Consider the following 23825-nt stretch of genomic DNA (forward strand, 5'->3'; position numbering starts at 1 on the left):
AATTATTTTTAATGAAAAGTTAATTAGCCATTTCTTATGGGGTTCAAAAGAAAAGCCTTTACGAAAATTTGAGTACAAATAAGACCACCGTAATCAGTTGTACCCTGGGTAATGAATAATTAATTAATCGGCTAATCAGAATCACCCGGTCAATATGATTTGTGTCAAATCGGTCCTTTTTAGGATCAATTATTCTAATAATGTCTATAAATATTAAGGGCATATCTAAAGATAAACACACTTTACTTTACTTAACCTTATCAGACATATGCGCTTAGCACAAATGTGACGCATTTCTAGTGCAGAAAATACATAGAAGGCAAAAAATAGTGTATTTGGTATTAAGCTGATCGCTGAAAATCACATAATAAATGTAAAAGTGCTATCTCTGCCGGCAAAGAAGCAAAGAAAAACTTAAAATGAGAGAGGACAAAACCAGTCAGCTGAAGGAACCTTTTAACGATGTTGAGCTTGGATCCACTATCTACGTATATAATGAAGAATAGTACGGCACTGACTGAAGATCTGAGCACAAAGCTTATTATAAAATTTGGACCAAAAATACAACAGTTACTGATATCCAAAGTCTTCAGATAAACAAAGCAAAGACAAAGTTGTTGCCTTGCTTAAACCTGGCAAAAACTCCAACGACCACAAAAGCTATCGGTCAATATATTTATTTTGTCAGCTTTAGAAAATACTTCTCAAGAGGTAAAACAGAAGAAAAACTCAAATTAAAAGACAAAAGTTGCTATAGACAGGAAAGATCATGTACGTCACCAATACTAAATCTTGCCCAACACAGCAAAGATGGGTACAAAAGATATTAGGTATGAGGAGTGGTATTTGTCAATCTAAGCAGCAATTTGCAGTTTTCATTCAACATCTAAGTTACGTTATGCCCTACTCTACGTCCTCTCTCTTGTATGTTAAAGAAATTTATTTAGTCATCTGGGAAAAATTTCTCAAACGATATTAATATTAAAAGGGACTTTAAAGAGCCAAAGCACGCTAAACCGTAAGGTGACTAAACCACACAAAATGGTTATTTGAGAAAAATTATAGCTCGTTCCAGAAAGAATTGTAAATATAACATTAATGTAATTTAAGAAGAAACGCTGAAGAAAAAAAACAGTAGCGGTTAGCCTAAATAAAGAAAGACAAAAATATGTAATTTAATGTTTTGAAAAAATCTGATCAGAAGACTATCTGAAAAACATTTCATAGTATAGACATCGAGCGCGGCGATGCCTTTGCCGTCTGGCGGCCTATATCGGAAACTTTTACTACCATTTGACTATTTGTGTACGATTTTGTGTATGGTTAAGTGGCACACCACAAAAAGTGTTTTTATTTTCTCTTTTGTTCAACAATTAAAATGTGTTACTATACTTCTAGATGTTCCAATACAATAAAGGATAATAAACATAAAGCACAGGGTACAAAATTTTATTATTTTCTATGTGCTAGTTATTATAAACACATAAGCTATACTACAATCAAAAACTATGACCACTATGAAAAAATACGGTAGACTATAACTACATTTGTGCTTTAGCACTATAGTAAGAACAAGATAAAAATCTAAATTCCTACATAATTATATTAACGAGAAGTTAAAAAAACTTCTGTTCGTTATCAGTAATAGAAAGCGCATTTCAGAATATATTATGAAAAATGTTGTTGATATTACAATATCAGATGATAGTAATACAAAAATAAAAAACAACTTACCTTTTCAAAACAACAATGAATCACTTCATTTTATCACGAAAAATTTAAAAATTGCAATGTAATTGAACCCATTTGGTGAGCTATAGTTACATTGATACTTATGTGGCAATTAACTGTAAAGTCATTAGTCTTTTCCGTCGTATCATATTTTCCTAATATTTTTTGTAGGCAAGCGGTTTAGTTTGTGTAATATAATATCCCCAATTCGTCTCATAATATTTAGTTTTCAAAACAGCTGTTAATAATTCGTTCACATTTTTTAGAGCTCTTTGCAGTACATTTGAAAATAAGTCGACAGTAAGATACTTTACTTGTAGATTACTCCTTGTTAAATTAGTTTATTAGGTAAGCCTAGTTCTGCCATGGTATTTCATAGTTTTATTCTTATGATTATATCAGTGTTTGTTTAAAATCTATAAATAACTAGTTTAATGTTTTTTTTTGTATTCCCAACATTTCTCATTAACTGCCTAATAGTGAATAATTGATCAACGATTTATTTGGGTTTTTATGGTTATGTCCATGTTTACTTTTGTAAATGTCCACGTTTGGGAACCATAAGTTAGAACAGGGAGTACGCATTGATTGTATACTTTGGTCTTAAGATGCTGTGGATATCTTTTGTTTTTAAGAATGTAGCTTAGTTTGCCAAATGCCGCCCATGCCAGTCTAACTCGTCTTTTTATCTCTGCTGTTTGGTTTTCTTTGTTACGTTTTATAGTTTGACCCAGATATATATAATCCTGAACTTGTTCTACTTCATCTTGTCCGATCCTCATTGTGATGTTTTCATCTGTATTTGTTATAATTTTGGTCTTGCTGTAATTCATATTAAGGCCTATCTTTCCAGCTTCTACGTCCAGTTCTTTCATCATTTCAAATAATTATTCTCATTTATCTGTTATCAATGCGATGTCATCAGCGTATATTAGATGGTTCAAGCGTTGTCCATAAATTTTTATACCTTTTTCTTCCCATTCTGATCTTTTAAAAATATCTTCCAGAGCCTGATTGAAAAGTTTCGGTGATATTGTGTCACCCTGTCTCACGCCTCTATTTATTTGTATTGGTTTTGTTTATTCATATACTTTAATTGTTGTTTTGGCTTCCTTATATATATTGGCTATTAGTTCCGTATATCTGTGGTCAATTCATTTTCTTATTCATTTTTCATTATTCATTTGCTCGTTCTATAAGTATTTTCATACTTAGTAAATGGTCACTTGTGCTGAATCCCTTCCTAAACCAGCTTGTTCTTTTGACTGGTATCCATCGAATTTTGTCATCAATCTATTGGTTAAAATTTTTGTTAGGAGTTTATACATTACATTGAGGAGTGTTATAGGACGCTAGTTTTTTATATCTGCTTTATCCCCTTTCTTGTGTAGGATAACGGTTACGGATTCCTTCCAGTTGTTTGGGATTCTTTTTTCTTTTAATATCTTGTTAAAAACGGAATGTAGATTGTTAATTACCACTTTTCCACCATATTTCAGCATATCTGCAGTTATTCCATCTTTTACTGGCGATTTGTTGTTTTTCATTTCTTTCAATGCCTTCTTTATTTCTGATTTGCTTATTTCTGGCTGTAGCTCTGAGTTGACATTTTTTACTTTAGCCTTAAGTTGGTTTTTAATTGTTTCTGGTGGTTCCTTTTTTGTTTTATATAGTTCTGAGTAGAAATGGTGATTAATATTTATAATGTCATCTTTAACGTTTGTTTCTAGTCCGTTTTCATCTTTTTTTTTGTTTATTTCACACTTACCTAATTTCGGTCTTAAGCATTTCATATTTTTGTTGTTTTGTATTACTTTTTCTATTTTTATTTCTTGTTCTTTTCTCTTATTTTTTCTTATTATTCTGCTTATTGTTTTATTGATTTCTACATATTCTATAGCTTCCTTCTTTTATCCATAAGCTTCTTTGTTTCTGTTGATATATAATTGTTCTTTTTTAGATCCTTTTTTGCTATTTCTTTTCCTGATGTAATCATCGTTGCTGTAAGTATGTTGTCTATTTCATCTATTTCTTTGTCATCACTGTCTAATTTTTAAGTAAGTTGTTCTTTTAATAGGTCTTTGTATATCTCTTTATATTGCCCTAGTTTGTTTCTATCTACTAGATCCTAGTTTTTAATTATTTTTCTTTTCATTTCATAGTTATCGTCAACACTAATTTTTGCTCTGACCATCCAGTGATCGCTACCTGTTGTGAATCTGTTAAGAACTGTTACATCTTTAATGATATATCGTTCCGTGGACAGTATGTAGTCGATCTCATTTTTTGTGGATCCATTAGGGCTGACTCATGTCCACTTTTGTTGGGGCTTCTTTTTGTAAAAGGAGTTCATTGCGTATAGATGCTTTTCTTCTAGGTAGTTCATCAAAGTAGCACCTCTATCATTTCTCTGACCATAGCCGAAATCTCCTATTTTAGTTTCTTCATTGTTTAGTTTTCTACCCAGTTTGGCATTGAAATCTCCAATTACTAGTATAAGACGATTTTTATGTTCTTCCATAGTCTTTAATATATCTTCATAAAATAGTTCGATATCTTCCGTCATCATAAGCTGTCGTGGGGGCATATACCTAGATAATTTTAATTAATGTTCTTCTTATTTTAAGTATGACATAGGCTGTATTCGGGTTTCTTCTTTTCGTCGAGTTTCTGATAGGCCTATGATATCTCATTTTATGGTTGTTAATTCTTCTTTCAGTTCATGTACTTATTCATCCGTAGACATCGATCTAATATTGTATGTCCCTATTGACAGGTTGACGGATTTTTTTGATTTATGTTGTGTTCGTCTTAGTGGGTTTTTGTTTATATCTATCAAAAGCGAATTATTGCGTCTCCCAGATACAGCGAGGCAGACCTTTGAGGTGTGGGATAATATTATGGGTTATTTCTGGTTTCGTCATAATTTACACTGAAATTACTAACAAGAGAGTGCTCTTACTTCCACATGTTCAAATTGATATATAGTACCAACAGATGCTAGTTATATACCATCAGTACTAATAAAATGGAAACTATCAAATTAATGTCAATTTCATTGAATAATCAAAACAATCGAAAATATAAAATATACCAAAACAACACAATAAAAGTAAAAGTAGAAGAAGAACTAACCGACCCTATTGAAGCTGGTAATGGGATAAGACAGGGAGATTTCCTGAGTCCTCTATTGTTCAACCGGATTATGGATGAAATAATAAAAAGTAAGAAATAAAAGAGGATACCAAATAGGAGAAAAACAAATTAAAATAATCTGCTATGCAGACGACGCAGTACTATTCTTTCAAAGTAAAGATGATTTACAACGTATGCTACACCAATTTCATATAACCGCCAGAAAATTTAACATGTTAATTTCCTCAAAAGAGACAAAATGCATGGTTACAACAGCAAGTTTACTAATATGTTAATTGGAGCTGGAAGGTCAGATAATAGAACAAGTGATGAAGTTTAAATATCTAGGTATCACATTATCTAGCTACGGAAAGCTCGAAACTTAAGTGGAAGATCCACTGAATAGAGCAAACAGAGCCGCAGGCTGCCTAAATGAAACAATATGAAGAAATAAAAATATCGGGAAAGAAACCAAAGGCAGAATTTACAAAATTTACAATAATGACAAACGCAGCAGAAACAGGACCTGACATAAACAGGACAAAAAGGATGTTAGAAACAACAGAGATATAAACACTTAGAAAAATTGATGGTAAGACACTATGGGACAGAGCTAGAAGTACAGATATACGATGTAGATGCAAGGTGAAGAACATCAAGAACTGGTTAAGAAATAGAGGAGTAGAATGGAACGATCATATAAGCCAAATGACAACAAATAGAGTAGTAGACACGGCAAGAGACGGTTACCCAATAGGAAGACGATCAGTAGGAAGACCACGAAAACCATGGAACGGCAACTTACTGGAGGCACATTGAAAAACAGACAGAGTCATGGCTATATAAAAAGAAGAAGAAGAAGAAGAAGAAGTAGAAAAAGATACACAGGATAAACATTAAAATAGCTGCAAGAAAGAGAAAATGAATCAGTCATATTAATGTAGAATAGCAGAGGACAGAATGTTTAGAGAAAATAATGAATCAGTCATATTAATTTAGAATAGCAGAGGACAAAGTATTTGTCATAGCCTTGGACAAGTGTCCAATTGAAAAAAGACCACAGGTCGTTCAAAAAAGACGGAACTCTAGAAAGAAAATAGAATAGATTTAAAAAAAAAAGCATAAACGTGTCTTTTCCTACTCTTTTAATATTGAAAATACGCAAATAGAACCTTGAATTAAAATGTAACCTTTGATATCTGTGATAAACCCATCACCTGAACAATGGCGCCGATGTATGAAGTTGAAATTTTTTACACCTATTTTAACTGTTTTTATTTTTTTATTATCTATATATGAGTTGAGAACGATATCACAAACTTATTTATTTTCCACAAACAGGCTCTTTAATACCTTAAATTATTACTATACAAATCTGATTCGAAATATCGTCAAAAAGTAATACACGGCATGTAAAATTTAAATTTTCAATAAAAAGTAAAATATTAGGCATTACTTATGGGGTTCAAAGAACGAGCCTTTACGAAAATTTAAGTACTAAGAAAACCACCACAATCGGGTATACCCAGGGTAATGATTAAATAATTAATCGGCTAATTCTTCAGTCACCCCTTTAATATGATTTTGTCAAATTGGTCCTTTTTAGGACCAACTATTCTAATAACATAATGTTTATAACTGTTAAGGGTATATCTAGAGATCAAGAAATTTTACTTTACTTAAACTGATCAGACATATGCGCTAAACACGAATCTGACTTATTTCTAGTGCAGGAAACACATATAGGGCCTAACGTAGGGTATTTGGAATAAAGCTTATCGCTGAAAACCACATTATAGATATAGACATGCTATCTCTGTCGAAAAAAAAAGCAAAGAATAACTCAAAGTAAGAAAGGACAAAACCAGTCAGCTTTCAGAGAAACTTTCAACGATGTTGAGCTTGGATCCACCATCTACATATTTAATGAAAAATAATACAACTACCGACATTGAGGATCTGAGCACAAAGCTTATTACGAAATCTGGACCAAAAACACCACAATGGCTTATCCGGATGATGAACAACTGTATTCAAATTATGGAAACACCCAAAATCTAGAGACAAGCCAAAGTTGTTACCTTGCTTAAACCTGGCAAAAACTCCAACGACCACAAAAACTATCGGCCAATATCTTTATTTTGTCAGCTATTTAAAATACTTTTGCACAAGATCGTTAATATGATTTCACCGATATTTGAAGAAAAGCTCAAATTAAAAGACAAAAGTGGCTATAGATAGGGAAGATCAGGTACATTACAAATGCTAAATCTTACCCAACACATCAAAGATGGGTACGAAAAATATCGGGTATCAGGGGTGGTATTTTTCAATCCAAATGCCGCTTACGACACCTTAAATTACAAAATATTTCTCGAAAAACTATACGATATCCCCTTAGATAACAAACTCACTTATATTATTTGCGTATGCCTACACAAGAGAATATTTTTTGTATCACTCAATGTTAAGAATAGCAGATGAACAACGGTCTCGCTTGGGGTAGCATAAAGGCACCTACACTGTATAACATTTACACAAACAAACGATCCATACCGGTAGATACTAGGACTTCTATTATATTTTTTCAAAACCCCTGAAAAACTCGTGGGTGCTCCTTCAATTTCCTCGACATAGACGTTTTCACAAAACTGAACATCCAATCTTGTCATAAAATCATTGAACTGTAGACTTCCTATAAATTCCTTGAAAATAGTTTGTATTACACCGGGTCAGTCACAGATTATTGTTTAAAACTAAAAGGTAAATTAAGGACCAGAAATAATATTCTTCGCAAGCTTGTCAGCTAAAAATGAGGCGCACGTCCTTCCGCCCTTAAAACATAGACGCTTGTACTATATGCTTCTGCTGCCGAATATACCTTGTTAGACAAATTAACCATTCTTTCTATTAATTTTAACACAAAAATATCTATTGTAGCACTTAACCATATTTATTTTGAGATAACCTTCTATCAAGATATCATATGTAGTACACAAATAAGACCAGAACTAAAATATTAAAAAAACTTTATACAATATATCGCAGAAGATTGGATAAAATAAAAGTAGTTTTTATTATTCAGATGCTTACATAAAATGTACAAAGACATACTCACGTAAACAAAATATATTACGAAATTTCTTGAACTAATTGAACTAATAAAATTATATTAAATAAAAAAACAACATCTTTAAAAATACAGAAAAAATAAAATTTTCGATGCAAGCGAACATTCCATTCAATAATAAGCCCAAATCCTTTTGTATCTACATACCTGTTTTTTAAAGAACCAGTTACATTTTAGTACTTAGTTATACCAGGTAATATAATATCCTCTGTTACACAGTGTAATGCGTATGACATTCCACTGTCTACAAACAGTAGATAAAAATAAGGAGCCCATATAAACCGTTCAGGGTATATGTTGAAAACATACGGTATAATCGCACAGTTGCCAAACTCTCAGAGCTTACTTAAACCGATAAACGTATGAACGACCCCTATAATATATACACGTGAACTAAGCGATATACATTTATGATACAGGGGTATTTACGGGCTCCAAAAAATTTTTATAAATTATTAAACTCTACATGTTGATGAATCGACTGAACCAATATTACGGAATTGTCAAGTGAGCTCCGTATATCGGTATCCACTTGACCACGGAGCTCAATTGAACCTGAATTTTAACATGGGCGGAGTTCACTTAATGCCGTAGATATATATATATATATATATATATATATATATATATATATATATATATATATATATAATGTCGGTTTACAACGTTCTTCGACGTCTTCCGATTTCCAATCTCCATCTCATTCTATCGTTCCATAGATCGTCCTCCAGTTCTCTTTCTCTGATTTCTTTATCAACTTCTTCTTTCCAACTTCTTCTAGGCCTTCCTGGTCTTCGCCTACCTCTTGGTTGCCATTCAAGAATTGGTCTTGGTATTCTATTCTCCGGCATTCTCCTTACGTGTCCGTACCATCTGAGTTGTGTCGTTTTGATGTCATCAACAATATTATGTGTAACCCCCATGATTTCTCGGACTCTCTCGTTTGTTATTCTGTCGCTTCTGGAGATTCCCGCCGAGCGGCGCCAGCAGTTCATTTCTGTTGCTCTAAGCATTCTCTCTGTTCTTCCTCAAGTGATATACTTTTCTTTATCCACCCTTTCGCTCCTGTCGGGATATATATATATATATATATATATATATATATATACATATATATATATATATATATATATATATATACATATATATATATATATATATATATATATATATATATATATATATATATATATATATATATATATATATATATATATATATCCCAACACATGTTTGAAAAATTCTGAATATTTTAAACTGGCTTAAAACTGCGTTGGGACGGGATATTTCCGTAGACTATGACATTTCTTATAACGTGAAATCGAGTATCCACTGTCAGCATAAAATTTTAAGCTAAAATTTAGTGCAATGTGAACACGTTGTGATTACGATCATATAAAACTGTGTTGATAACATATTTCTGTTGGTCTAAGGACAATTTTGGTTGCTGGTTGTTAATTATAAAAGATTAAGATAGATGAGTACATAATTTAATATTGCTGCTCAGTACGAAATTTATGGTAATGGGCAATAAATCTTGAATGGGATTATATTTCCCAACAGGTATTTTTACTGGGAAATATATATCCGACAGGTATAAACAACTTCCTATTTTTAGCAAAGATCGAAAGAAACAGAAACTTACTGAAGATGAACTTGATTACTATGCTCATAACATTGATGAAATTGAAAGTATAGATTATAGTAGTGATGATAGTATGGTGGATATGGACTTCATTTTGTCATCAGATGAACTAAGTGAGGCAAGTTCACTTGAAAGTAAAGTGAATATAGGTAATGAAACTGAGAACGCAGCTCAAATTTCAGAGCAAGAATCCTCTGACGATGATGAAGATATCCAAGATGCAGACGAGGTTATGCAACCTTTGCCGCCAACTAGCACATATTTTCCGGTGTTTGGACTGATGTCAATGAAGAAAATTTTATTCCGAGATATGATCTACCAGCCAGAACAGCCCCAGTTATTACAGATCAATTGAATCGAGGCACTTCTGCATTAGACTGTTTTCTAAAAGTATTTCCTAAAAGTTTGTTTATGTATATGGCCTAGTGTACAAATCGTAGGCTTGAAATTTTAGAAGAGAAAAAGAAGAAAACTTTTGTCAAAACGTGCCAAAAAGCAATGATGCTACTTAGTGATGGTACGTTAGTTATGCATTATAATAGAGTTCCTTCTTTCGCAATGTACTGGTCTAATAATAAATTACTTGGAAACGATCATATTCGTAGTGCAATATCAAGGGACAGGTGCCAACTACTATTATCAAAATTGTGTTTTGCCGAACCCACTAAACCTGCCACAGCAAATAAAACTTATTATATAGATGATGTTACTTACTGCTTAAAGACAAGTTTTATGAGAGCTAGAAGTGATTCTAGCTATCAAGCAAATGATGAATCATAAAACGTGGCATAAACTTCTGGACAAGATGCGATTCGGAAACTGGCTATGTTTACGATATAAATGTGTATGCAGGCAAAAATGATAATAAGATGGTAGGTACTTTGGGAGAATGTGTCGCAAATCAGTTATCTTCCAATTTCTAATGAAAATGTTGTAATTTGCTTCGACAGATTTTTTATAACGGTTCATCTAATTTATACCATTATGTGTCCTGCTGTCGGTACATGCATGAGTACCTGAAAAAATTTATTCAAAATTTGGCAAGCTAAATCGAGGAGAATCGCAAGTAGAAGGTAATGAAACTGGAACAATAGCTATACGATGGCAGGACAAAAAAGATTTTATTGTACTAACTAACTGCCATAAGCCAGAAGAAACAACTGTATGTAGAATACTGAAAGATGGTTCAAAAGCCAACATTTGTTGTCCTGTATAGAATGAATTCTATAAATGTTACATGGGAGGTGTAGATAGATGTGATCAAATGACATCTGTGTACCATCTCAATCGAAAATCCCAAAAATGGTGGAAGAAGGATTACTACAAAGTTCCAATGATGGCAGTATACAATTCATATATTCTACATACTGAGTTATATACCTTCTTCTTCTTCCTACGCCGTCCCCATTAACGGTTGGCGACCACATTTTTAAAAGCTTCTCTGTCTTTTGCAACATGGAATAATTCGTCTACAGTCATGTTTGACCAGTTTCTAATATTTCGCAGCCATGACTTCCTCTTTCTACCTATTCTCTTTTTGCCATCGACTCTACCCTGCATGATGACCTGCAGAAGACTATATTTATCATTTCTTAGTATGTGTCCAAGGTATGCAGTCTTGCGTACTTTATTGTTCTCAACAATTTTTTTTTCTCGACCCATTGGTGACCCTGGCAGTCCATGGAATTCTCAACATTCTCCTGTATATCCAAAGTTCAAAGGCTTCAAGCTTCTAAAATATTTGCACTTTTAATGTCCATGTGTCTACGCCGTACAATAGTTGCGACCAGACGTAACATTCAACAAACCTCAGTCTCAGCGCAGTTATCAGATCTTTGTCACAGAACAATTGCTTGAATTTTAAGAAAGCTGCCCTTGCCATTTCTATTCGTACCCTGATCTCTTGGTCTGGATCTAATTCTGTGTTGATGTAAGCTCCCAGATATTTATATTTGGTCACTCTCTCTATTTGCTGTCCACCAAGAGTTAGCTGTTCATTATTTAATGGACTCCTTGATACTATCTTAAATTTGGTCTTATCTGTGTTGATGTCCCATTTGAATGCATTCACTATTTATTGCATCTAGTAAAGTTTGTAGGTCTTCTATACCCTCAGCCATAATTACCGTGTCATCTGCAAATCTCATGGTGTTTATGATTTCTCCACCAATTCTTATATCCTCTTTTCTTTCCCATAAGGCTTTTCTGAATATGACCTGTGAGTACACGTTGAAAAGCGTCGGAGACAAGACGCATCCTTGCCTAACCAATCTCGCAATCGGTATATTATTTGTTTCTATATCGTTCACCTTTACTACTGCTCTCTGGTTCCAGTATACAGCCTTAATAAACTCAATGTCTTTTTTGTCTAAATTGATGTTTTCTCATCTATTAACTTCATATGCTGCACTCGGTCAAAGGCCTTCCTAAAGTCTATGAAGCATACATATGCACTCTTGTTATATTCCCGACATTTCTGCTAGAGTACCGTCAACGCAAATAATGCCTCTCTTGTATCCATGCCTCCTCTGAAGCCAAACTGCGTTTCGTCTATCTGCTGCTCACATTTCTTATAAATTCGGTTTTGAACAATTTTCAAGAGAATCTTTAAAGGGTGGCACATTAGGCTTATAAGTCTATAGTCATTACATGATTTGCGATTGTTGTTTTTTGGTAGAGGTAAAAATATCGATTTAAGCCATTCTTCCGGGATGTTGCCCTCTACATATATGTGGTTGAGAATTCGGGTGAGTCTCTTTATATTACCGTCATCTAAGGCTTTTAACAGTTCAACTGGAATTTGATCAGGACCCGGTGCTTTTCCTTGTTTTGCATTCTGTAGGGCATTCTTTACTTCTGAGCGTAAAATTTGTAGTTGTTGTTCTTCTTCACCTATATCTTGTTCATTTTCCCTCTCGTCATGAAACAGATGGATTATGAGTCACATACCAGAAATAAGAAAATACCCTTTCCAAATTATCTGGTGGACTTAGCTGAGATTCTTATCAGTACTCGCCGACAAGGACCCCAAAGAAAAAAATAAGTCAAACATGTTGGCCGTTGAAGCATGTCAGCCACAGTGATGAGTAGACTTCGGCAAATATGCATATTGCATATTTTGCATATTGTGCATATTTTATGCAAATATTTCATATTTTGGCATATTTGTATAAAAGTTTACATAAAGTGCATAAAAGTTCAGATTTTTATACTGTATTTGAAAATTTTTAAACATACCAATTTATTTCAATTCTTGTATAAAATTTTGTAGTCATTTTAATCAAGAAATGATCTAAGTACGTAATCTCTACAGGTACAAAACATTTACAATTTCAAAGAAGATCAATTTAAGTAGCCCTCAACATTCTTAGAAAGTCTCGGTCACTGAGGCATTCAGTTATTGGATAATCGCTAAGGGTTCGCTCATTTGCATTTTATGATCTAATCCCCAAATCTATCTACAATTTATTGTATCTTAACAGCAGGTAAACGGCTAATAGTTTTGTTCCTAATTTAGGGATTTTCCAAAATCTCCCAGTTTATTGAATTAGGTACCTAAACATTTCTAATTTGATGCTCAGATTTGTAAATCATTTTTGTTTTGATATTCAAAGCGTAAACACTCGTTGTGCGTAACAAAAAGGAAGATTGTGATTTTATAATGCCTAAAACAACCAGTGCTTCAACTTAGATTAAACCTTATAAAGAGCTGTCTATAGATATGGGAAAAATCTACTGTTCAGTCTGTGGCAAAATTGTAAGTATCTAATATTTTCTATTAAATATCTAATATTTCATACATACAGGGTGTTTCCAAATGACACTTACAACGTTTGACTGTAGATACTTCTCGAAAAATTGAACAAAACGATATAGTTAATGAGGGGTCAAACTTATTTACTTTTCGAGATACAGGGTGTTAAAATTAAAAAAAATTAAATTCTTTTAGTTAATAACAACAATAACTTTAAAACCAATAAACGTATTTACTTGAAATTTAGTACTCGTAGGTTGTTTTTAAATGAAAAATAGCTTCCTTTAGTGAGAAAAAATTGTCCATGGTACAATACAATGGTGTGTATTTAGAAAAATTTTTCACCTTTACTTTTTTTTATGAAGTCAGCTATTTTTTTTTTCAAACCAGTTATTTGATTAACCAAAAACACCTTGTATATTTTTATATTTTAAAGGTTGGGTTAAAATAAAGGTTTTTATTTTTATTTATAGATAGCATGTGAGAAGAAATTTCAGATAGACCAACATGTGAGAACTGCTTCACACATTGCAAAAAAAGGAAAAATAGGAGGAAAACATGAAACTTCAATGGCTAAATGTTTCCAATCTACTTCAAAAAAATTAGATGAGCAAGAAACTTATTAGTGTCTGCAAACATACCGCTTTCAAAACTAGCAAATGTAAATTTTAGTTCGTTTCCAAAAAAAATATTGCAAACTTAATGTTCCAAGTGATCGGTCTCTAAGAAGAAATAATGTGAACGGGCTATACTCGTCGGTGTTAATTAATATTAAGGAAGAAATTGCAGATAATTATTTTTACATATCTGTAGACGAAACCACTGATTCCTCAGGAAAGTATATTGCTCATTTATTGATTGGTGTTCTTAAAGAAGATACCTTACCAAAATCTCATCTTATTTCATGCCAGCAACTTGAGAAAACAAATGCTTTAACAATTTCGCGTTTTATACAAGAAACATTAGCAACTTTTTTTCTTCCGACAACTATTCCTTCTAATAAATTACTGCTTATTTAATCGGATGCTGTTCCTTATATGGTGAAAGCAGGACAAAATTTAAAAATATTTTTCCCAGATTTAATACATGTTACTTGTGTAGCGCATGGATTAAACAGAGTTGCAGAGGAAATACGAAAAAAGTTTCCTCTTGTAAATACCATGATATCCAGTGTCAAAAAAGTATTTCTTAAATCTCCTATAAGAATTCAACATTATAAAGAAATGCTACCTAACATTCCTCTTCCACCACAACCTATTTTAACGCGATGGGGAACATGGTTAGAAGCAGCTAATTTTTATGCAGATCATTTTGTTAAAATAAAGAACATAATTGATACGTTAACAGATGAAAGTTCCCAATCTCTTTTGGATTCTAAACAAACTTTTCAGAGTAACTTGCTTCAACAAGAACTTTCATTTATAAAATCAAATTTTAGTTTTGTTCAAAAAACAATTACTCAGTTAGAATCACCAAAACTGTCATTGTTCGAAAGTACAGCATTAATAAAAGAATTTGCGTCATGTTGTCGGAACGTTAGAGGTAATATTGGAAAAGATATTTTAAAAAAATTTGAAGCTACTATGGAAAAAAAATAAAGGGTACCATATTCTTTCTGAAGTAGTCAGTGTTTTAGCTGGAAATATTTCGGAAACAATTAATTTAGAACCAAATGTTTTGGTTAGTTTGAAAAATGCTCCCGTTACATCAGTTGATGTTGAACGAAGTTTTTCCATATATAAATATATGTACTCAGACAGAAGCCACAAGTTTTTGTTAGAAAATTTTGAACACCACTTGGTCATTTATTGTTACCATAATTCTAAATAAGTTTATTCATACTTAAAAATGATGTAGTTACTTAAAATAAATGTAAATCTTAATGAATAGTAGGAAATATTTAGTTATGTACACTTTTTTTTTAAATAAAATTGTTACTATTTTACGATTTTTTTATTTATTTGTATGCATATTTTGTAAAATATTTGCATATTTTCGGGTAAACACGTGCATATTTATGCGCATATTTTCTACATTTTTATTTGCATATTTGCCAAAGTCTAGTGATGAGTAATGTTGGAGACCATTTACCTATATTAGGAAAATCCAGTCGCTTGAGGTGTATAAGGTGTACACAACATAAGAAAAATAAACGTACCAAATTTATCTGTAAAATGTGTGATGTTTCGTTATGTAGCGATTGTTTTACCCCATATCATTTATAAACATTTATTGTTCATGTATACTGTTAAGATTATATATTCAATACAGAAATACTGTTGGGATATATAATCCCATGCATTTTTTTATAAAAAAAATAAAAAATGAGATTTTTTAAATACATTCTTAGTTCTTTTAAATGCTTTAGAATAACAAACTACAGACAAATACATCAAATTTTAAAATAAACAAATCAGGAGTGAAAGGGTTAAATTGGTTAAAAATTTTTTCGTTGATAGAAGGTGGATAGAGTTGAACAACTTTTAAGTTCTACAAAATCAGTAAGGAACAACGTAAAATGGTACAAAAAAATTAAGTAACATAACATACGCTAAATTACATATTGATAAATTATTTTGATATTTTAATGAAAATTTACCTTTTGGTAAAAATGGTCGGTTATATTCGTCCTCTACTTCGTTCTGGATTGGTGCAATATCGTCTACTTGAAATTCCTGATCTGCATAAACGGATACAGTAAAACAAAAAAATAAGACAAACATATGAAAGAATTTCATTTTGTTTTTTAAAATTGACAGAAGTAACCGATACACCTAAAATAAAGTTTATGCCTCACCAAAATAAATAAAAATTTACATGCTATAAATGGTTTACATTATATACTATGGCTATAAAAGTCCCCATTATGTGTGGGTGATTTTATTAGTTAATAAACATTTTATTACATTTGAAAAACGTTAACAATACAATTATGTAGGATGTAAAAGATACAAGATCTTACAATAGATACATTTTTTATGTACTGTTTTAATTTAATTAAAAACGACAATAAAAATCCGAAACATTAAAAAAAATTTAATAATAATAATTTTAAACCATGGTTAAAAATTTCCAATCACTTTACATACAGCATTATTCTTAATTTCCTGTCTGTATTTGGTAGTTGTAGGTGACAATTATTTTTGCCTTATTTTTATTAAGTCGTAATCCATGTCCCTCGCTAACTCTTTTTATTTTGTCTAGTATCAATGCAAGACTTAGTAGGGATGACTTAGTCATATATACACTATAAGTAGTACTTATGACGTAAAGCACGAATGTCATTTGGTTTAATTAATAAACGTCGATTGTTTTTCGTTTTCTTTCATTTAAATGCTAAATCTTTTATCTCGTAGAGAGAACTCACACTTTAAGTACACTCGTACGCCTCTCCAATTCTTTTCTGTACAAGCTTTAATGATTTACTACAACTGTAGCCCAGTCTGGTTATACAAAAATCATCGATTTCACGGCAAAATGTTTCGCAGATATCTGAAGCTTTTAAGACATAGGTGGGGGTTACTAGATGACGAATCGATAAAAAGATACTCCTATTTTTACCTTGCGTTTTTTTTAAACAATAATTTATGGTAACAATTTGATTTTTTGTCTATAAATTTTTTCCCTTATAATTTAAATAAACAATATTTATACCATTTTTTTATATCAAGAATATCTTTATTTTCCCGTTTTTTCAATTAAAATTGATAAATAATTTACGAAGATATTTGCAAAAAAAAGCAGTTTTTTTGCACTAATTTATAAATTTAATTATTGTTTTTATTAACAAAATAAAATGTTATTAATACATTTCAACATTAAGGAATTACCGTCCTTTAAATTTGTGCGCAATTTCCCCCTGATTGGTCAAATAGTTTAAGAGTTATTCAATTTGTTTATCCCTGGGATTAACTATTTAAACCATTGAACTTGCCCTATGAATGATGCTAGACACATTAACAAATTTCATAGAATTCTTTAAGAATTATACTATCTCAGAAGTTAAATAAATATTGAGTTTTCATCGAAATTATTTATAAAAAATTTGAAAAAGGGGTATGTTTTTTACTTATAAACAATTGTAATAACTTCTATATTTTTCAAGCTACAGACTTACGTACAACCATTAGATAGCTGGTAAAAAAACCCACATTTAACAAAAAAAATAAACCTTCTATGAACAATAGGAACGAAGTTAGCGACAATTTTTTTGTTAATTATATCTCCATTGTTTATAAACATTAAGAAGTAAAATTTGCCCAAATTTTGAATGAAAATATAAACTTTATATTGAATATATAAAGCTATAAAATTCATCCAATTTTTCGAAACTTAAAACCTTTCGAAACGAAATTCGACATAGGAAAGTGGAGGGGAAACTGTTTTAGCTCCTCGCTGAAAAATTTAATATTATGGTTACGGATTTATCATTCAAAAGCTTCAACAGTTCTGTAGGAATTTCATCAGGTCCATTTGCTTTTCCATTTTTAGCGTTTCTTATTGCGTATTCTACTTCTTCTTTCAATATGTCTGGCCCAGTTGCATTGATTATCTGAGTTAAGTTGTTTCTATCGTCTTCAAATAATTCATTCAGGTATTCTGTCTATCTTTTTATTTTATTCTCTAGATCTACAATAAGATTTCCATCTTTGTCTTTAAGTTTACCTATTTGGCATTTATTTATGTTTCCTGTTATCTCTTTCAATTTTTTGTGTATATTGAACGTATCGTACTTTTTCTCATAGGTTTCCATTTCTTCACATTGTTCTTTAATCCACTAATCTTTGGCTTCTTTTATTCTCTTTTTTATGTGTTTATTTATTTCTTTGTATTTGTTTGAGTAATTCTTCATCTTTCTTCTTTGTTCCATCAAGTCTAGTATATCTTGTGTCATCCACCCCTTATTCTTTGTTGTTGTTTTTGTAAGATTTTTCTTTCCTGCTGTTTGTATAGCTGTATTTATGTACTTTAATTTTTGGTTAACGTTGTTTGTATGGTTAATTTGTTGCTGCACTGAACGGAGGTTTTCATTTATTTCTTCTCCTGTTTCTTGTCGTATATTTTTGTTTCTAAGTTTATTTAAATCTAGTGCCTTTCTGTGTGGTCTTCTAATCTTTTTTGGTCTCACCTCTATTACAGTAACTACCGGGTTATGATCTAAGCCTATATCAGCTCCTGGGTACGTCTTAGTACATTTAACAGCATTATGATACCTCCTTGCTATCATAATGTAGTCTATTTGATTTCTCACTATTTTTTCTTTGGTATGTTGTGGAGATTGTAACAGTCGTTACTTTTATTACAATTTGTATTTAAATAATAAACAATTTATATTAAAAATAATTTCAGAGATGTAGTATGGGTTGCCTAACTTTAAGTGTTCATTTGCCCATTAAGTGTGTATTGTTAATAATTTAAGTTGTCACTCTGTTCTAATTTGGTACCATTGCGAACCAAAAGAGATGACAGGAGATTAAGGGAGGTGGAAATTGGCTCTTCTTGGTTAATTAACTGTGAATTAAAATTCACTTCTGATCTAGAGTTTGAAGTGGTACAAGTGGCAGTTAGCGAAAGAAAATCCAATTAATGCATAGAATTTCCTTCACTTCAAGAAGTTAAATATTCTAAGTATACCATAACGATTTAATTGACGGTGTTTTCGCAAACTCGGGAGGTGAAGTGAGATTTCTAGCACGGAATTGAGTAGCTATCTGAACATCCGAGGGAGAGTACCACTTCAACTCTATTAGAATCAGGGTCATTGGGACAAGCCACAGGGAGTATTATCTACTCCACCCTCATTTTTTTTTCTCCAGCCTGCACCTAGAGGTAGGGCAGGACAGTCATCATCGGAACTGAACCAATTAGCACCAGCTCCGTGCTAATTTCGGACCTCAAGGAGGACTTCGCTGGGACACCGAAACCATTCGGGAGTATCCTTCCAGACAGCTGTAGGAGGACAGTTGGTTTTTGATTCAGAACTATATATATATATATATATATATATATATATATATATATATATATCTTGTTTCACCAGTTCTAGTTTTTTTTATAACATATATATATATATATATATATATATTAATTAATATAACTCCCCTTGGTGTAAGGTATCGGTAAGTTTGAGCTCAAATTCTACCCAGAGATTATCTTCCATTGTTTTTTGTATTAACCATTTATTTCTTTATTAACTTTAATTATTTCCTTATTAACTTTAATTATTTCATTATTTGTTTACTTAACTAATTTTTTATATTTCATCTTGCGTTATTAACTCCGGTTATTATCCCTTCAGGATAATATACCGTTTCAATTGTTTAATTTGGCTTGTTCCCATTTATATATATTAGTTTGTTTGTATGTGAATTTAGAGGTGTTTAACAATATTGTTGGTCATATTGTAGGTTAGTATGATATATTTACGTGGCTATACGTTCTTCCAACGTTAGCATTATTTTTTGTTTAAGGTTGTTTTTTAACCTAGATGTAGGTTGTACACTCTATATCAGAGTTATTCTGCGTAATTTTCAACTTTTTATTATAGTTGTTTTCAACATTTTTTTTTTAAATATTATATTGTGAAATTTTCATATACTTTTTGGTAACTTAGAGATTGTCAAAATCTAAGAAGTTATATTTAATAAACTTGAATTTGTTTTGCATATAATTTTTTATTAATATTTCCTTACCTTTTTACATTTACAGCATTTTTGTTTATTACATCAACTTTAATTAATTTTAGCAGTATACGATACCTGGAAGAGTGACCGTTACTCTTTTTAGAGTAGTATCCCTCTTCTGGCGCCCTCAATTTGTTTTCTTTGTTAATTTTCATTATATATATTCATTTTTCATATCTTCTTTTCTATCCATCATAAATATTTTCCTGATTTACTGTCTTTAAAAGGCATGCAAATTGGCCGTATCCATCCTTGAGTTTCTAGTGGTCATTCTCCTGCCTACATTGCTAGCCTAGCCACATTCCGTTCAATATTTTTTTTCATACTTCTTTACTTAATTGTTATCTATTTTATCCCATATATATAGACCACTCTTCTTATACCTCTCTCCTCCTACACACCCCAGTATTTTGTTACATCGGCGTCCCAACGCGGTGCCTTTTCCAAGTTTTTGGTTTTAAGACAGTAGCTTTTAGCTGATTTTTTTTTCTCTTACTTGAGTTTTTGTATTTTTGCTTTTTCTTTTTTTTTACTCATTATTGCTGATTTATTCTATCTTTAAATTTTTTATTAATACTAAACAGGTATACTTATACTGCTGTATTGATTTATTAGTTTTATTTATTAGATTTATTAGTTATTAATATTTTGAGACCTCAGTGATAGGTTATAGTAGTACAACTTACATTCTAGGTTGAATTTTGTATTTTTATTGAGAACTTATATTTACTTACTTACCTACACATACTTATATCGTATATTATATAAACTTTTATTCCTACAGCCAACAGTATTATACTTATAGGTACTATTAATTGTTGCATATATATTAATATTTGGTTTAGAATAGTTATAATTTACATATAACTAGAAATTATTTTGAGTATTTTAGTAAGATAACTAAGGTATTTATTTGATTATATATATATTATTTTTGCTGGCTATTTTGATCTTGGTGGTGTGTTGCTAATAACTTGGCCACATTTTTTTCACAAATCAGTCCCGAAATTAACTACTTATCATGAAACGTTGAATCCGCCTGTTTTAAGTGATCACAGATGGTCAACTACCAATTCTTCTTTATCCAGTAGCGTTAAACACAATTCTAATGATTACAGTAGTGAAATAGTTCCATTATCAGTATCAACTTTTAGGTTTGTTGATGATGATGATATGTCTATGGTTGTACCATATAATATTTATAACCAATCAAATACTTTAGATTTGCGATTCTTTGTTGGCGATAGAGTTTTAAAGAGAAACTTTGTAAAATCAAGTAAAGGTGATGCTATTTCGGCAAAATTTTGCCAGAAATACATTCCGTGTACGGTTGTAAGGGTAATATCTCCTTTGGTATATGAATTAAGGGACAATTCGTCCAACACACGAATTGGTCAATTTCATGTAAAGGATTTACTGCCTGATAACACCATCGACGAGGTTAGTTCTTCATCCTCAGAAGAAGACTAACTTAACACTTTCGTTTAAGCTAATCTCTTTCTCTGTTTGTCTTTAGCTTATTTTGATTATATTTTGCATTTTAGTCTAAGATTTTCTTAATCACCAGATAACGTAGGTACACCGCTATTTTTTGTATCTTTTGGCATTGGTTAATGACTTCTATAACTTATTAGATAATTAGTATGTATGACTTATCCATTTTTTTTTTGTATTATAAATGATGCACTTTATAATGAATTAATATTCTTAGGTACTAATCTTCCCAGGAGAATTACTTCTTTTAACCTCATATGATACGAGGGTTGTTTAGTATATATTTACATATTTAGATTTATACTTATAGTTAATCCTATTACTGATAAGGAACTATGGAACTATGTTGTTACACTACTGGATCATATATTGTGTGTTATATCTTTGATATTTGATTCCTTAGTATTTGTCTTGATATATTTGTTCAATATTTGCCAATTTGGAAAGATGTTGTGATTTTTTTTTATCTTTGGTCTGCTTTATTCTCACTTGTCACGAAAATCTTAAATACTCTACAATAATTTATGTCCTGATTCCATATACAGGATGGTTCTGGAATTAGTTTGGAATTTTGAAGTAGGTAAGGATGACCGGCGCGGTGTCCTTCTTATTTCTTCTTACTTATTCTTCTGAATTTTCTGTCAATGAATCTGTCAATACTCAGCTTTAGTGAATACGTGGGTTCGAGATTGTTGCTCAGCAACTGATCACTGCTGTTCAATTAGGTTCGTACTATATGTGTTTATTGCAGAGTAGGCAGATGTTTATGCCTCATAATATTTCTGGTCAGGAAATGCTCGCGACATGTCCTAACCATTCTTGTGTGATTGTCCAAATATTCCAGTTACCTTTTCACAACTTGATAGGGAAGTTTAATTAGTTCATATTAGTTATCTTACTTCAGGTTATGTTTTTTCTTTAACTATCCCTACACATGTCAAGTTAGTCATTTTCATTATTTAAGAGTTTAGACAAATGAGTTGTCCTCTTAGTGTAATCCCACTTCTTTCCTTAGGCATAAATTGCTGTTTAGATTTAGGACTATTCCCGGATAATTCCATGCTGCGAGAACTTGTTATAAATCTACAGTTTTGTTCAAAATTGGTTGCTTGTTCTCGACATATTTTTTTTTCTATCGTTAGTAATGGTATTATAGGAAAAGTCCACCACTTATATTTTCTTATGATTTCTATTGGGATTTTATCGGTGTCTGGTTATTCTCATACATCTGTTGTAGCCCCATGCTATAGTTAGCGAATACCAGCACCCTCAAAATTTATTTAGCCTCTGAATTCCTTTAGTCCATTTTAGACTTTAGACTTTAGGTATTTATCTTTATCTTTGGTTTAGTTCAGTTACATATTACATTACTTAGTCTGAATAAGTGTGACAATGCTGCTTCACACTTTAGGAAATTTTGCTTTATTGTAATTACTTAGTTGGCATTGGCTCATATTACCGGATGAGGGTAAGAGCTAATTTAGTTATTAGCATTAGTGAGAATTGGCCCTTTCCTGATCGTTCTTCTTTGGATATGCTCTATTTATAAATCTGGTGTCCATCGATAGTCCGATTTTGGATTCAGTGTCTGATTCCTCACTTATTTGGTTTATTTGGTTATGTAAGTTCGTATCACCATATGTGGGTGTACGTAGACCTCATATAGTTTTGAGATTTAGTATTGGTGTGAATGGGTCTATAAATCTTCCTGGTCGTTCTTCTTTGGATATGTTTTTATGAATCTGGTGTCCATTGATAGTCTGACTTTGGATTAAGCGTCCTATTTCACATTTATTTTGGTTATTACGTCTTTGATATACTTTGGTATGTTTACGATTTAGATTACTATTTGTGTTATTTGGTTTGGTGAGAATTGCTCCATAAATCTTCCTGATTGTTCTTCTCTGGATATATTAATATGAATCTGGTGTCCATTGTTAGTTCAATTTTGGATTAAGTGTTCAATTCTTAACCTATTTAGTTTATGATTTCTTTGATCTTAGTTTAGTATATCTCCGGGTGAGATATTGTTTGAATTGGCTCATACATTGCCTGGTTGTTCGTCCTTGGATATACTTAGTCTTATAAATCTGATGTCCATGGATAGTTCAATTTTGGATTTAGTGCCCAATTCGACATTTATTTGTCAGCAAGAATTTAGTTGGTATATTTAGTTAATATTTGGCTTTTAAGCATATTGTCGATTGAGACTTTGATTTTTACTTTGAGTCATCTGAGTTTGTGGTGTCTGGC

At 31.6% G+C, this 23825-nt stretch overlaps 1 protein-coding gene and 1 long non-coding RNA gene across 2 annotated transcripts in view; one reads left to right on the forward strand and one right to left on the reverse strand.

Moving 5' to 3' along the window:
* The window catches only part of LOC140438453 (uncharacterized), a 30373-nt gene extending 14103 nt beyond the window's left edge, over positions 1-16270 (reverse strand). Inside the window, exon 1 of the long non-coding RNA XR_011950532.1 lies at positions 15995-16270. This is a non-coding gene — a long non-coding RNA (uncharacterized lncRNA). The remainder of the gene's footprint in view (positions 1-15994) is intronic.
* LOC140440117 (uncharacterized) overlaps positions 1-23825 on the forward strand; it is a 352003-nt gene that overhangs the window by 153643 nt on the left and 174535 nt on the right. The window lies entirely within an intron of this gene.

The sequence above is a fragment of the Diabrotica undecimpunctata genome, chromosome 4 (assembly GCF_040954645.1).
Source record: "Diabrotica undecimpunctata isolate CICGRU chromosome 4, icDiaUnde3, whole genome shotgun sequence".
Classification (NCBI taxonomy): Eukaryota; Metazoa; Arthropoda; class Insecta; order Coleoptera; family Chrysomelidae; genus Diabrotica; species Diabrotica undecimpunctata.